The 13514-nt window shown below is 41.4% G+C and overlaps 1 non-coding gene across 1 annotated transcript; it reads right to left on the bottom strand.

Annotated features, from left to right (window-relative positions):
- Positions 1–2337: 2337 nt before the first annotated feature.
- Positions 2338–2447, bottom strand: LOC116594602. Its single transcript, XR_004287313.1, has one exon. It is a non-coding gene; the product is annotated as a U6 spliceosomal RNA (small nuclear RNA).
- Between the last annotated feature and the right edge of the window lie 11067 nt (positions 2448–13514).

Raw genomic sequence — 13514 nt, 5'->3', positions numbered from 1 at the left:
TGGAGACCACTGTGTGGCTTGAGAAGGGACATCCCTGAGGAGACATAAATGAACCTCTTTTTTTTTTTTTGTTCCTATTTGGAGAATGAAGAGGGCATATTAGAGGATTTCTGAAGTTGCCCTCATCATGGCGGAAGTCTCAGACTGGGCCACATGAATCAGAGCCAGTGGAGGGGAAAACAGAGCTGATACCAACAGGAACAGAAGCTGAGAGAAACCAGCTGCCTGAGACCTAGGCATCTGGATTGCATGAAAAGCCATTCATTCACTCCATTCATTCAACAATAATTTGCTGAGTGTCTTTTCTCTCAGGAGAGAGAAGGTGCTGGAGATGCAGTGGTGGGTAAGTCCCACAAAGCCATGCTGCTGTGGGAGTTATTCTGGTAGGAGGCTTATGACAACAAGTAAGTGAACAGGCTGATAATAGAGAGGAATGCTACAAAACGAATAAAAGTAATATAATAACAAGTGATAGCGTTAAGTGTGGAGGGCACCCGAGAGTAGGTGGTCAGGGAAGGCTTCTCTGAGCTGACCTTTGACCGACGTGGGTTTGAATCCTGGTACTGCTATCTATTAGCTATGTGACAGGAGAAAACCAAGTAACCCTCCGAGTCTCAGTTTTTTATCTGTTAAGTGGGGATAACCAAGAAGATCTTGTTGAGTAGAATCAATTAACTAGTGCACGTAAAATGTCTCATACAGATAAGGCTCTCCATAATGATCAATTTCTTTTAACTCCTCTCTCTTCCAAGTGGTGCGACAAGCTTAAGCATGGTTCCAGTGTTCTTCCGTCGGGGGGGAATTGGGTGGAATAATTCTTCATTGTGCAGGACTGCGTGTGTGAGTCGCTGGACATTGAGCAAATTGGGCCCCCACCAACTCATTTTGACAATTCTAAAACCAGCCTGTATGGGTTAGCTTTTGCTAAATAACAAATCATCCAAACTTAGTGGCTTAAAACGTAAAGCATTTATTGTTTCTCACGAGGTAATAGTTGGGCTATGGGTGTTCTAGTCTGAGCCAGACTGAATGGTCCAGAATAGTCCCCCTCATATGTCCCAAGCCTCAGCTGAGACCGCTGGGGTGGCTGGGTCTCTACTTATCTTCAAGGGGGCTCCCCTGAACTTTTTTGTGGTTACAGCACTATCAGCAGTGAGAGAAAGCAAGCCCCAATACAGAAGCATTTTTCAAGCCTCTGCTTAATTCGCCTGTGCTAATGTCCTGTTGGCCAAAGTAAGCCACGTGACCAAGCTTAGATTCAAAAGGGAGCAAAATGGACTCCAACTGTTTATGGAAGAAACTGCAAAGTCACTTAGTAAAGGGACATACATTCAGCTATGAGAAGAACCTGTGGCCATTTTTCATTTTTGTAGTTTATCAAAGTCCTGCTCTGGTGACAAATTATTCACATTTTTCCCACGTGTGAAATATGCTTATTCTTACCCCAAGACCCTCAAAACTCTTGTGCCGATGATTGCAGCAGATTTAACTTCACTAACATTTGATCTGTGCCAGATCTTAATGTGGCTAAGGGTGCAGCATGGGGTGAAGCCATTTTCTTTTCAATTGTGGTAAAATATGCATTACATAAAATTTACCATTTTAGCCATTTTAAAGTATATAGTTCAGCGGTGTTAAGTACATTTACATTGTTCTACAACTGTCATAGCCATCCATCTCTAGAGCTTTTTTCATCTTGGAAAACTAGAACTGCACACCTGGAGCACTGACTGGCTGGCTCAACTGGTAGAGCAAGCAACTCTTAATCTCGGTATTGTGGGTTCGAGCCCCATGTTGGAGATTACTTAAAAAAAAAAAAAACAAAACACCTTAAAAAATCTCCCCAGCAATTCTGTACCCATTAAACAATAACTTCCTACGGCCCTCCCCTCAAACCCTTTGTTAACCCCCCGGACAGCCACCATTTTATTTTCTGTCTCTACCTATTTGACTACCCTAAATCTCTCACATAAGTGGAATCATAACGGTATTTATCCTTTTGTGACTAGTTTATTTTATTTAGCATAATGTCTTCAAGTGTCTTTCTTTTAATTTTTATTTTTAAAGATTTTATTTATTTATCTGAGATCGAGAACATGGATGGGGGTGGGCAGAGGGAGAGGGTGGAACAGGCTCCATGCTGAGCAGGGAGCCCAACACAGGGGTAGATCCCAGGACCCTGGGGTCATGACCCGAGCCAAAGGCAGACATTCATCTGTCTGAGCCACCCAGGCGCCTCTGTTGTCAAGTGTCATCCGTGTTGAAACATGTATCAGAATTGTCTTCTTATTTATTTATTTAATTTCAATTTGAGTATAGCTGACATACAATGTTACAAAAAACATGGAATACTTAACAAATGTGAAATGTGTGTGTTTTCCTTGCCCAGGGACCATGTTAATCTTCTCTGTATTATTTCAATTTTACTTTTTATAAGATTTATTTATTTATTTATAAATATTTGATTTATTTATTTGAGAAAGACACTGTGTGTTTGTGCACAAGTCAGTGGGCAGCAGAGGGACAAACAAACTCCCTATAGAACGTGGAGCTGGACTCGGGGCTCCATCCCAGGACCCTGAGATCATGACCTGAGCCAAAGTTAGACACTTACCTGACTGAGCCACCCAGGCATCCTTAATGATTTATTTATATATTTGAGAGAGAGAAAGAGAGAGAGAGAAAGAATCTCAAGCAGACCCCCTCTGAGCCTAGAGCCTAATGGGGCTCGACCTCATTACACTGAGATCACCACTGGAGGCAAAATCAAGAGTCTGGTGCCCCATCAACTGAGCCACCTGTTACCCCTTATTTTGATTTTAATATAGGTGTCATAAACATCACCATTTTCCTGTTTAAAGCTGAATCATTTTTCATGTATGTATATACCAAATTTTATTTACTAATTCTTCTTTTTAAAATTAACATATAATGTATTATTTGTTTCAGGGGTACAGGTCTGTGAATCATTAGTCTTACACAATTCATAGCTCTCACCACAGCACATACCCTGCCCAAAGTCATAGCTCAGCCACCCCACCCCTCCCATGACCACCCGCCCAGCAACCCTCAGTTTGTTTCCTGAGATTAAGAGTTTCTTATGGTTTATCTCCCTCCCCATTCCCATCTTGTTTCATTTTTTTTCCTCCCTGCCTCCCACGGACCCCCCTCCCTGACTCTCAAATTCCTCATATCAGAGAGATCATATGAGAATTGTCTTTCTCTGATTGACTTATTTCATTTAGCATATTACCCTCTAGTTCTACCCACAGCATTGTAAATGACAAGATTTCTTTTTTGATGGCTGAGATTATATATATATATATATATATATATACCACTCCTCTTTATCTATTCATCTGTTGATGGACATCTAGGTTCTTTCCACAATTTGGCTATTGTGGACATTGATGTTATAAACATTTGGATGCACAGGCCCTTTTGGATCACTACATTTGTATCTTTAGGGTAAAGATACCTAGTAGTATGGTTGCTGGGTTGTAGGGTAGCTCTATTTCCAACTTTTTGAGGAACCTCCATATTGTTTTCCAGAGCTACACCAGCTTGCATTCTCACCAACAGTGTAGGAAGGTTCCCCTTTCTCTGTGTCCTTGCCAATATCTGTCATTTCCTGACTTGTTAATTTTAGCCATTCTGACTGGTTTGAGGTGGTATCTCACTGTGGTTTTGATTTGTATTTCTCTGAAGCTGAGTGAGGTGGAACACTTTTTCATGTGTCTGTTGGTCATTTAGATGTATTCTTTGCAGAAATGTCTGTTCATGTCTTCTGGCCATTTCTTTTTGGATTATTTGATCTTCAGATGTTGAGTTTGTAGGTTCCTTTTTTTTTTTTTAATGATTTTATTTATTTATTTGCTAGAGATCATAAGTAGGCAGAGAGAAGGCAGAGAGAGAGAGAGGAGGAAACAGGCTCCCTGAAGATCAGAGAGACCGATGTGGAGCTCAATCCCAGGCCCCTGGGATCATGACCTGAGCTGAAGGCACAGGCTTTAACCCACTAAGCCACCCAGGTTCCCCTTGATAAGTTCGTTATACATTTTGGACACCAGCTCTTTATCTGATATGTCATTTATAAATATCTTCTTCCATTCTGCTAGTTGTCTTTTGGTTTTGTTGACTAATTCCTTTGCTGTGCAAAAGCTTTGGATCTTGATGAAGTCCCAGTAGTTCACTTTTACCCTTGCTTCCCTTGCCTTTGGTGATGTTTCTAGGAAGAAGTTGCTGTTGCTGAGGTCAAAGAGCTTGCTGTCTGTGTTCTCCTCAAGGATTTTGATGGATTCCTGTCTCATATTGAGGTCTTTCTCCATTTGGAGTCTATTTTTGTGTGTGGTGTAAGAAAATGGTCCAGTTTCATTCTTTTGCATGTGGCTGTCCAATTTTCCCAACACCACTTGTTGAAGAGGCTGTCTTTTTTCCATTGGACATTCTTTCCTACTTTGTTGAAGATTAGTTGACCATAGAGTTGAGGGTCCATTTCTAGGCTCTCTATTCTGTCCCATTGATCTGTGTGTCTGTTTTTGTGTCAGTACAATACCATCTTGATGATCACAGCTTTGTAATAGAGCTTGAAGTCTGGAATTGTGATGCCACCAACTTTGGTTTTCTTTTTCAACATTCCTCTGGCTATTCTGGGTCTTTTCTGGTTCCATATAAATTTTAGGATTATTTGTTCCATTTCTTTGAAAAAAGCTGATGGTATTTTGATAGGAATTGCACTAAATGCATAGATTGCTTTAAGTAGCATAGACAATATTTGTCTTCGAATCCCTGAACATGGAGCATTTTTCCATTTCTTTGTGTCTTCCTCAATTTCTTCCATGAGTACTCTATAGTTTTCTGAGTACAGATTCATTGCCTCTTTGGTTAGGTTTATTCCTGGGTATCTTATGGTTTTGGGTGCAGTTGTTAATGGGATCAGCTCCTTAATTTCTCTTTCTTCTGTCTTGCTGTTGGTGTATAGAGATGCAACTGGTTTCTGTGCATTGCTTTTATACCCTGACACTTTACTGAATTCCTGTATGAGTTCTAGCAGTTTTGGAGTGGAGTCTTTTGGGTTTTCCACATAAAGTATCATATCATCTGTAAAAAGTGAGAGTTTGACTTCTTCTTGGCCGATTCTGATGCTTTTTATTTCTTTTTGTTTTCTGATTGCTGAGGCTAGGACTTCTAATAGAATAGTAGTGATGATAGTGGACAGCCCTGCCATGTTCCTGACTTTAGGGGAAAAGCTCTCAGTTTTTCTCCATTGAGAATGACATTTGCTGTGGGTTTTTCATAGACAGCTTTGATGACATTGAGGTATGTACCCTCTATGCCTACACTGTCAAGAGTTTTGATCAAGAAAGGATGCTGTACTTTGGCAAATTCTTTTTCAGCATCTATTAAGAGTATCATATGGTTTTTGTTCTTTCTTTTATTAATGTATTGTGTCACATTGATTGATTTGCAGGTGTTGAATCAACCTTGCAGCCCAGGAATAAATCCCCCTTGGTTGTGGTAAATAATCCTTATTTATTTATTTATTTATTTATTAAAAAAAAAGATTTTATTTATTTATTCGACAGACAGATCACAAGTAGGCATAGAAGCAGGCAGGAAGAGAGAGGAGGAAGCAGGCTCTCCGCGGAGCAGAAAGCCCGATGCGGGGCTCGATCCCAGGATGCTGGGGTCATGACCCGAGCCGAAGGCAGAGGCTTTAACCCACTGAACCACCCAGGCGCCCTTTTTTTTTTTTAATATTTTATTTATTTATTTGATAGACAGAGATTACAAGTAGGCAGAGAGGCAGGGAGGGAGAGAGGAAAAAGCAGGTTCCCCACGAGCAGAGAGCCCAATGTGGGGCTTGATCCCAGGACCCTGAGACCATGACCTGATCTGAAGGCAGAGGCTTTAACCCACTGAGTCACCCAGGCACCCCCGTGAATAATCCTTCTAATGTACTGTTGGATCCTTTTGGCTGCTACTTTAGTGAGAATTTTTGCACCCATGTTCATCAGGGATATTATTGGTCTGTAATTCTCCTTTTTGATGGGGTCTTTGTCTGGTTTTGAGATCATGGTAATGCTGGCTTCATAAATGAGTTTTGAAGTTTTCCTTCCATTTCTATTTTTTGGGAACAGTTCCAGGAGAATATGTATTAACTTTTCTTTAAATGTTTGGTAGAATTTCCTTGGGAAGCCATCTGGCCCTGGCCCTGGGCTCTGCCCTGATTGTCCTGGACAATCCTTAGATCAGATAAGTTAGATTTTTAAGGGCCGCCTGGGTGGCTCATTGGGTTAAGCCGCTGCCTTCGGCTCAGGTCATGATCTCAGGGTCCTGGGATCGAGTCCCACATCAGGCTCTCTGCTCAGCAGGGAGCCTGCTTCCCTCTCTCTCTCTCTCTCTGCCTGCCTCTCCATCTACTTGTGATCTCTCTCTGTCAAATAAATAAATAAAATCTTTAAAAAAAAGTTAGATTTTTAAGCTAAAGACTATAATAAGAGATGAGGAAGGTCATTATATCATACTTCAAAGGTCTATCTAACAAGAAGAGCTAAGTCGGCTGGTTAGCTCAGTTGGTTAGAGCGTGGTGTTGATAACAAGAACTAACAATTCTAAATATCAATGCCCCTAACATGGGAGCAGCCAATTATATAAACCAATTAATAACAAAATCAAAGAAATTCATCAACAATAATATAATAATAGTAGGGTACTTTAACACCTCCTCACTGAAATGGACAGATCATCTAAGCAAAAGATCAACAAGGAAATAAAGGCTTTAAATGACACCCTGGACCGATGGACATCATAGATATATTCAGAACATTCCATCCCAAAGCAACAGAGTATACATTCTTCTCTAGCACACATGGAACATTCTCCAGAATAGATCACATCATGGGTCACAAATCAGGTTTCACCTGGTACCAAAAGATTAGGATCATTCACTGCATATTTTCAGACTACAATGCTTGGAAACTAGAACTCAATCTCAAGAGGAAATTTGGAAAGAACTCAAATACATGGAGGCTAGAGAGCATCCTTCTAAAGAATGAATGGCTTAACCAGGAAATTAAAGAAGAATTAAAAAATTTATGGAAACAAATGAAAATGAAAACACAACTGTTCAAAATCTTTTGGACACAGCAAAGGCAGTCCTGAGAGGAAAGTATGTAGTTATACAAGACGTTCTCAAGAAATAAGAAAGGTCTCAAGGACACAACCTAACCCTACACCTAAAAGAGCTGGAGAAAGAACAGCAAAAAAAGCCTAAACCCAGTAGGAGAAGAGAAATAAAAAAGATCAGAGCAAAAATCAATGAAATAGAAGCCCAAAGAACAGTAGAACAGATCAACAAAACTAGGAGCTGGTTATTTGAAAGAATTGATATGATTGATAAGCTCATGGCCAGACTTATCAAAAGGAAAAGGGAAAGGACCAAAATTGATAAAATCATGAATGAAAGAGGAGATATCACAGCCCCTTTCTTTCTTTCTTCTTCTGGGATCCCAATTATTCTAATATTGTTTCATTTTATGGTATCACTTATTTCTCGAATTCTCTCCTCATGATCCAGTAGTTGTTTATCTCTCTTTTTCTCAGCCTATTTATTTTCCATCATTTGGACTTCTATATCACTAACTCTCTTTCTTGCCTCATTAATCCTAGCAGTAAGAGCCTCCATTTTTTACTGTAGCTCATTAATAGCTTTTTTTAAAAAATTTTATTTATTTATTTGACAGAGAGAGATGACAAGCAGGCAGAGAGGCAGGCAGAGAGAGAGAAGGAAGCAGACTCCCCACTGAGAGGAGAGCCTGATGCAGGGCTCGATCCCAGGACCCTGAGATCATGACCTGAGCCAAAGGCAGAGGCTTTAACCCACTGAGCCACCCAGGCGCCCCAATAGCTTTTTTTATTTCAACTTGGTTGCAGTTCTTTTATTTCTGCAGAAAGAGACTTTATTTCTTCAGAAAGGGATTCTCTAGTATTTTCTACACTTTTCTGAAGCCCAGCTAGCATCTTTATAATTGTCATTCTGAACTGTAGTTCTGACGTCTTACTAATGTCCATATTGATTAGGTCCCCAGCAGTTGCTACTGCCTCTTGTTCTTTTTTCTGAGGTGAATTTTTCTGCCTTGTCATTTTGTCCAGGGAAGAATAGATGAATGAAAGAACAAAATGCTAAAAGGGTAACAACGATCCCAGAAAAATATATACTAACCAAATCAGAAGAGACCCAAAACTAGGGGGAGAAGAAAGGAAAGAAAAAAAGTATGATTAGGCTGGTGAATAGAACAGAGCCACACACTTGATTTTGGGTATGTTTTGGTCTGTGAGAAGAAATTGCCTCACAAAATTTTAAAGAAAGAAAAACTTATATTTATATAAAAATAAGGGTAAACATGATGAAGGGATGGAATATGGCTGTAAGGTGGGAACTTTAAAAATATTTTAGAAAAGAATTGATAAGATAAGAAGTTGGTTGAAAAAAGAAAAAAAAAAAAAAAAAGGAAAAATGTGATCAGCCTGGAGACCAGAAGAAAGCCATATCCTAGATTTAGGGTATATTTTGGTCTGTTAGAAGAAACTGTATCCCAATGTCCTCCATGTTATTTGTTATGCTCCACAAATAAGTGAAACCATATGATAATTGACTCTCTCTGCTTGACTTGTTTCACTCAGCATAATCTCTTCCAGTCCCGTCCATGTTGGTACAAAAGTTGGGTATTCATCCTTTCTGATGGAGGCATAATACTCCATAGTGTATATGGACCACATCTTCCTTATCCATTCTTCCGTTGAAGGGCATCTTGGTTCTTTCCACAGTTTGGTGACCGTGGCTATTACTGCTATAAACATTGGGGTACAGATGGCCCTTCTTTTCACTACATCTGTATCTTTGGGGTAAATACCCAGTAGTGCAATTGTAGGGTCCTAGGGAAGCTCTATTTTTAATTTATTAAGGAATCTCCACACTGATCTCCAAAGTGGCTGCACCAACTTGCATTCCCACCAACAGTGTAAGAGGGTTCCCCTTTCTCCACATCCTCTCCAACACACATTGTTTCCTGTCTTGCTAATTTTGGCCATTCTAACTTGTGTAAGGTGGTATGTCAATGTGGTTTTAATTTGAATCTCTCTAATGGCTAGTGATGATGAACATAACAAATAACATGGAGGACATAGGGAGATGGAAAGGAGAAGGGAGTTGAGGGAAATTGGAAGGGGAGGTGAACCATGAGAGACTATGGACTCTGAAAAACAATCTGAGGGTTTTGAAGGGGGCGGGTGGGAGGTTGGGGGAGCCAGGCGGTGGGTATTAAGGAGGGCACATATTGCATGGAACACTGGGTGTGGTGCAAAAAACAATGAATTCTGTTACACTGAAAAGAAATTAAAAAAAAAAAAAGAAGCTGTATCCCAAAATTTTAAAGAAAGAAAAACTTATGTGTATAAAAAAAATAAGGTAAAATACAATGTAGGGATAGAATATGAGTATAAAAATGAAAATTAAAAGATTTTTAAAAAAGTATTAATAAGATAAAATGTTAAAATAGGAGAGAGGAAACATTCAAAAAAGAGAAAAGAAAAAATAACAAAGATTTAAAAAATTTAACTTTGAAAGATTAAAGAATCATGGGGGAAAAGTCCTGAATTCTATATGCTGTATTCCTCTAGCACTGCTGTTTTGCAGTTCTCATTGATCAGTAAACTTGGTCTTGGCTGGATGTTTTTGCTGAACTTCTAGGGGAGGGGCCTGTTGCCCCGTAATTCTCAAATTCTCTTTGCCTGGAGGTGGAATTGCACTGACCTTGCCAGGGGCTGGGCTAAGTAATCTGGGCGGTTTGCTCTGGGGAGCTTTTGTTCCCTGAACACTTTCCGTAGAGCTCTGGAGGATGGGAATGAAGATGGCGGCTTCTCAACCTTCGGCTGGAGGAGGCGAGAGAGCTCGGGCCCCACTCCTCAGTGCACCCTCGGAGAAAAGCAGTCAATCCCTTGGAGAAAAGCAGTTAATCCCTCCCGTGTCTTTGGTCTCTAGCCACGCTCTGTGCTTACCCAGCCTGTGACCAAGCATTTCTATCTTTGGCGCACGGTTTGTTTTTTACGGATTTTATTTATTTATTAATGAGAGAGAGTGGGAGTGGGAAGGGGCAGAGGGAGAGAGAGAAGCAGACTTCCTGCTGAGCAGGGAGCCAGATTCAGGCCTCAGTCCCAGGACCCTGGATCATGACCTGAGCCAAAGTCAGATGCTTAACCCACTAAGCCACCCAGGTGCCCCCATTCTTCTGTTGATAAACTTCTGAGTTGCTTCCACATTTTGGCTATTGTTGATAATGCTGCTCTGAATATGGGAGGGCAAATATCTGTTTGTATCACTACTTTCAATTCTTTTTATTCCTAGAAGTGAAATGGCTGGATCATATGGTAATTCTATTTTTAATTTTTTCAAAGAACTGCCGCATATGGCTATTTTTTTTTCTTTTTGCATAAAGCTATTCTTAATCCAAAGATCAGTGAGTTAAAAAGGCATGTTACCTGCTCCCTAGCCACCTAATGAACACTTCTGTTCAAAAAGAGGAAGTACAGCACAACAAAAAGGAAGTACAGGAAAAACATAGCAATCATTGTTTCATAGTATTTCTTTCTTTCTTTTTTTAAGTAATCTCTGCACTCAATATGGAGCTTGAGCTTATAACCCCAAAATCATGAGTTGCATGCTCTCCTGACTGAGCCAGACAGGCACCCCTGGTTCAGAACACTTCTGATACCCAACTAGGCCCATGGTGCCAGATCCCCTTACTCTGGGGATAGGGACTGTTTCCTAATTAGGGCCTGCATGGAGGACTACTTGCTAATTCACTGTTCTTTGAGGCTTTTCATTCCATTCTCAGGGATCTTGGCTCTACTTTCTGAAATATCCTAGTTTTCATAAAAATGAATTGTGTCTGGGGTGCCTGAGTGGCTCAGTCAGTTAAGCATCTGCCTTTGACTCAGGTCATCATCCCAGGGGTCCTGGGATGGAGCCCTGGATCGGGCCTTCCTGCTCAGCGGGGAGCCTGCTTCTCCCTCTGCTGCTCCCCCTGCTTGTGCGCGCTCTCTCTTTCACTCTCTGACAAATAAATAAACAAGATCTTTAAAAAAATGGCTTGTGTTTGTCGCTGGGCTGTATTCTCAGCCTGCTTCCTATTCATGGAGACCTGGGGGCTTAGAGCACTACTTGGAATTTGGACAATCTCAGTCTCTTTCAGTCTGAGCTGACAGAAGTCCCTTAAAAATGTTGTAGGCTTTCGGGGCACCTGGGTGGCTCAGTGGGTTAAGGCCTCTGCCTTCGGCTCAGGTTGTGATCCCAGGGTCCTGGGATCGAGCCCCGCATTGGGCTCTCTGCTTGGCAGGGAGCCTGCTTCCTCCTCTCTCTCTCTCTGCCTGCCTCTCTGTCTACTTGTGATCTCTGTCTGTCAAATAAATAAATAAAATCTTTTAAAAAAAATGTTGTAGGCTTTCTATATATCAGATTTATAGTGTACTCCATGAGATAAAACTTATATCCACAATTCTTTTCAAGATAGGCCCACCCTTTAGACTTGTTCATAGCTATTTTGAAATTAGCCCTCTTTGGGACCATGTCCTTAGGATTCCTGGAAGCCCTTTTGTCTAATGAAGAGAGTGTACTAGGAATCACCACAAATGTTTCTGAGATTTTAGCCAGGCTCTATAGCCAAACCCTCAATATGATCTTCCTCTGGAGGCTGTTTCTTCCTCTGAGAATCCATTGCTGCCTGGATCAACTAGAGATGTAAAACAGTTTTGTTTTCCAACATAAGCAAGTCCTGGATTTTCTGTTTCTTCTAAATTCCTCTTGCAAACTCGAGTTCCTTCTTTTGTTCCCCTCTCTCTGGAAGCACTTTATCACGTGCCGCTAGGATTAACCTACTGGGACTTCCAATGTTCAGCTTGGAAATCATTGTAGCTAGATCCAAAAGTTTATTAGCTGCATTTTCTGTCTTTTGTGTTTCCACAGGTGACAGTCTTGCCAATCGTTTTACTGCTGCGTAACACAAATCATCCTTGCACTTTCCCACTACTTTTCCAATCTATGCCTATGATCCCTTCACTGTTTTTCCAGCCTTTGCTCACAGTTTCCTTCTGCTTTTCCAGCCTCTACCCGTTGCCCGTCCCCAAACCAGATGCATGTCTGGTAGGTTTTGTTCTGGCTGCCCTTCACGCATGGTACCAGTAATGGTATCAGCGAAGAGTTCAATTGGGGAAGCAGAGCCATCCAAAACATTATGGAGAGAAGGCATTAGGAATTTGAGACATTACACAAATGTTAGAGAAACCAGGGACATGGAAGTCTGGAAGGGGAGCTGAAGGATCAAAAGAAGAGTCATTGCCCAGTCTGCCTGCAGCTGGACACGTTGGAGCTGCCGAGAAATCTGAGGGGCCCAGATGCCTGGGTGGTTCAGTTGGTTAAGTGTCTGCCTTTGGCTCAGGTCATGATCTTGGGGTCCTGGGACTGAGCCCTGAATCAGGGAGCCTGCTTCTCCCTCTCCTTCTGCCTGCCACTCCCCCTGCTTGCACTCTCTCTATGACAAATAAATAAATAAAATCTTAAAAAAAAATTAAAACAAAACAAACAAAATCAAGATGTCAACCACTGTGCTCAGTCCCTGAAATGGGACCACAAAGGGAGAGCTCAAAGACAGGTTGTTTCGAAGCTGTGGCCTCTTTGAGTCTGCCACCGTGCATCACATCAGTCTGGGAGTAGGCCTGGACTGCTGTTGGTCTCAGGGCCAATGGCTGAGAAGACACAGAGGGAAGGAGACTGATAACAAGCCAGCGCCTGCCAGATACCTCGGGGTCTGTCCTTTGCCTCATCTGACTGTAGGCCTGGCTGTTGTCTCATGTCTGCCTTTCAAATTTCACTCAAGTGCTTCTTCTGGCCAGATTTAACTTGGAAGGCAGAGAGAAGGGAATTCTGGGAACCGTACTGAACAGGTTGGTACTAGCCCAATCCCGCACACACTGCATGCGTTTTTCCATGCCTTATGGGGAAATGGTACCACTTTATTGTGAGAGGGTCTGTTGTGAGAGGTATAGAGGTACAGAGATCTAGGCATTTATGTGTGGGTTGGAGTTGGAATGAGGGGTGCGAGGGATAGTGCTATCATGGTTTTGAGTGATCCAGTTCTATTTCCTGTTGGAAAACAGATTCCTGGTGTCTAAGACTTATCTACAGCTGTGGTTTCCAACACTTGGTTTACATGAACCTCTAGGCCCACTGTCATCTGTCTCCATTAAAACTGGTCTTATGAAGACTACTAATGACCTGCTTGGTGCTAAACCCAATGGACACTTTTTGGATTTTATCATATGTAATTTGGGGTTGGTCAGGGGAGTATGAATGGTCAATCATTTCCTCCTTCATGTTCTTTCTTTCTTGGTTCTTAGGATGGATTATTCTTTCGAGAATTCTTTTATTCTGTCCATCCCTTAAATATTTGTGTTAGGGG

Source organism: Mustela erminea, chromosome 6 (genome assembly GCF_009829155.1).
Source record: "Mustela erminea isolate mMusErm1 chromosome 6, mMusErm1.Pri, whole genome shotgun sequence".
In the NCBI taxonomy this organism is placed as follows: domain Eukaryota; kingdom Metazoa; phylum Chordata; class Mammalia; order Carnivora; family Mustelidae; genus Mustela; species Mustela erminea.
Note: the sequence above shows the minus strand (reverse complement) of the source record. Positions and strands in the feature narration are given on the sequence as shown.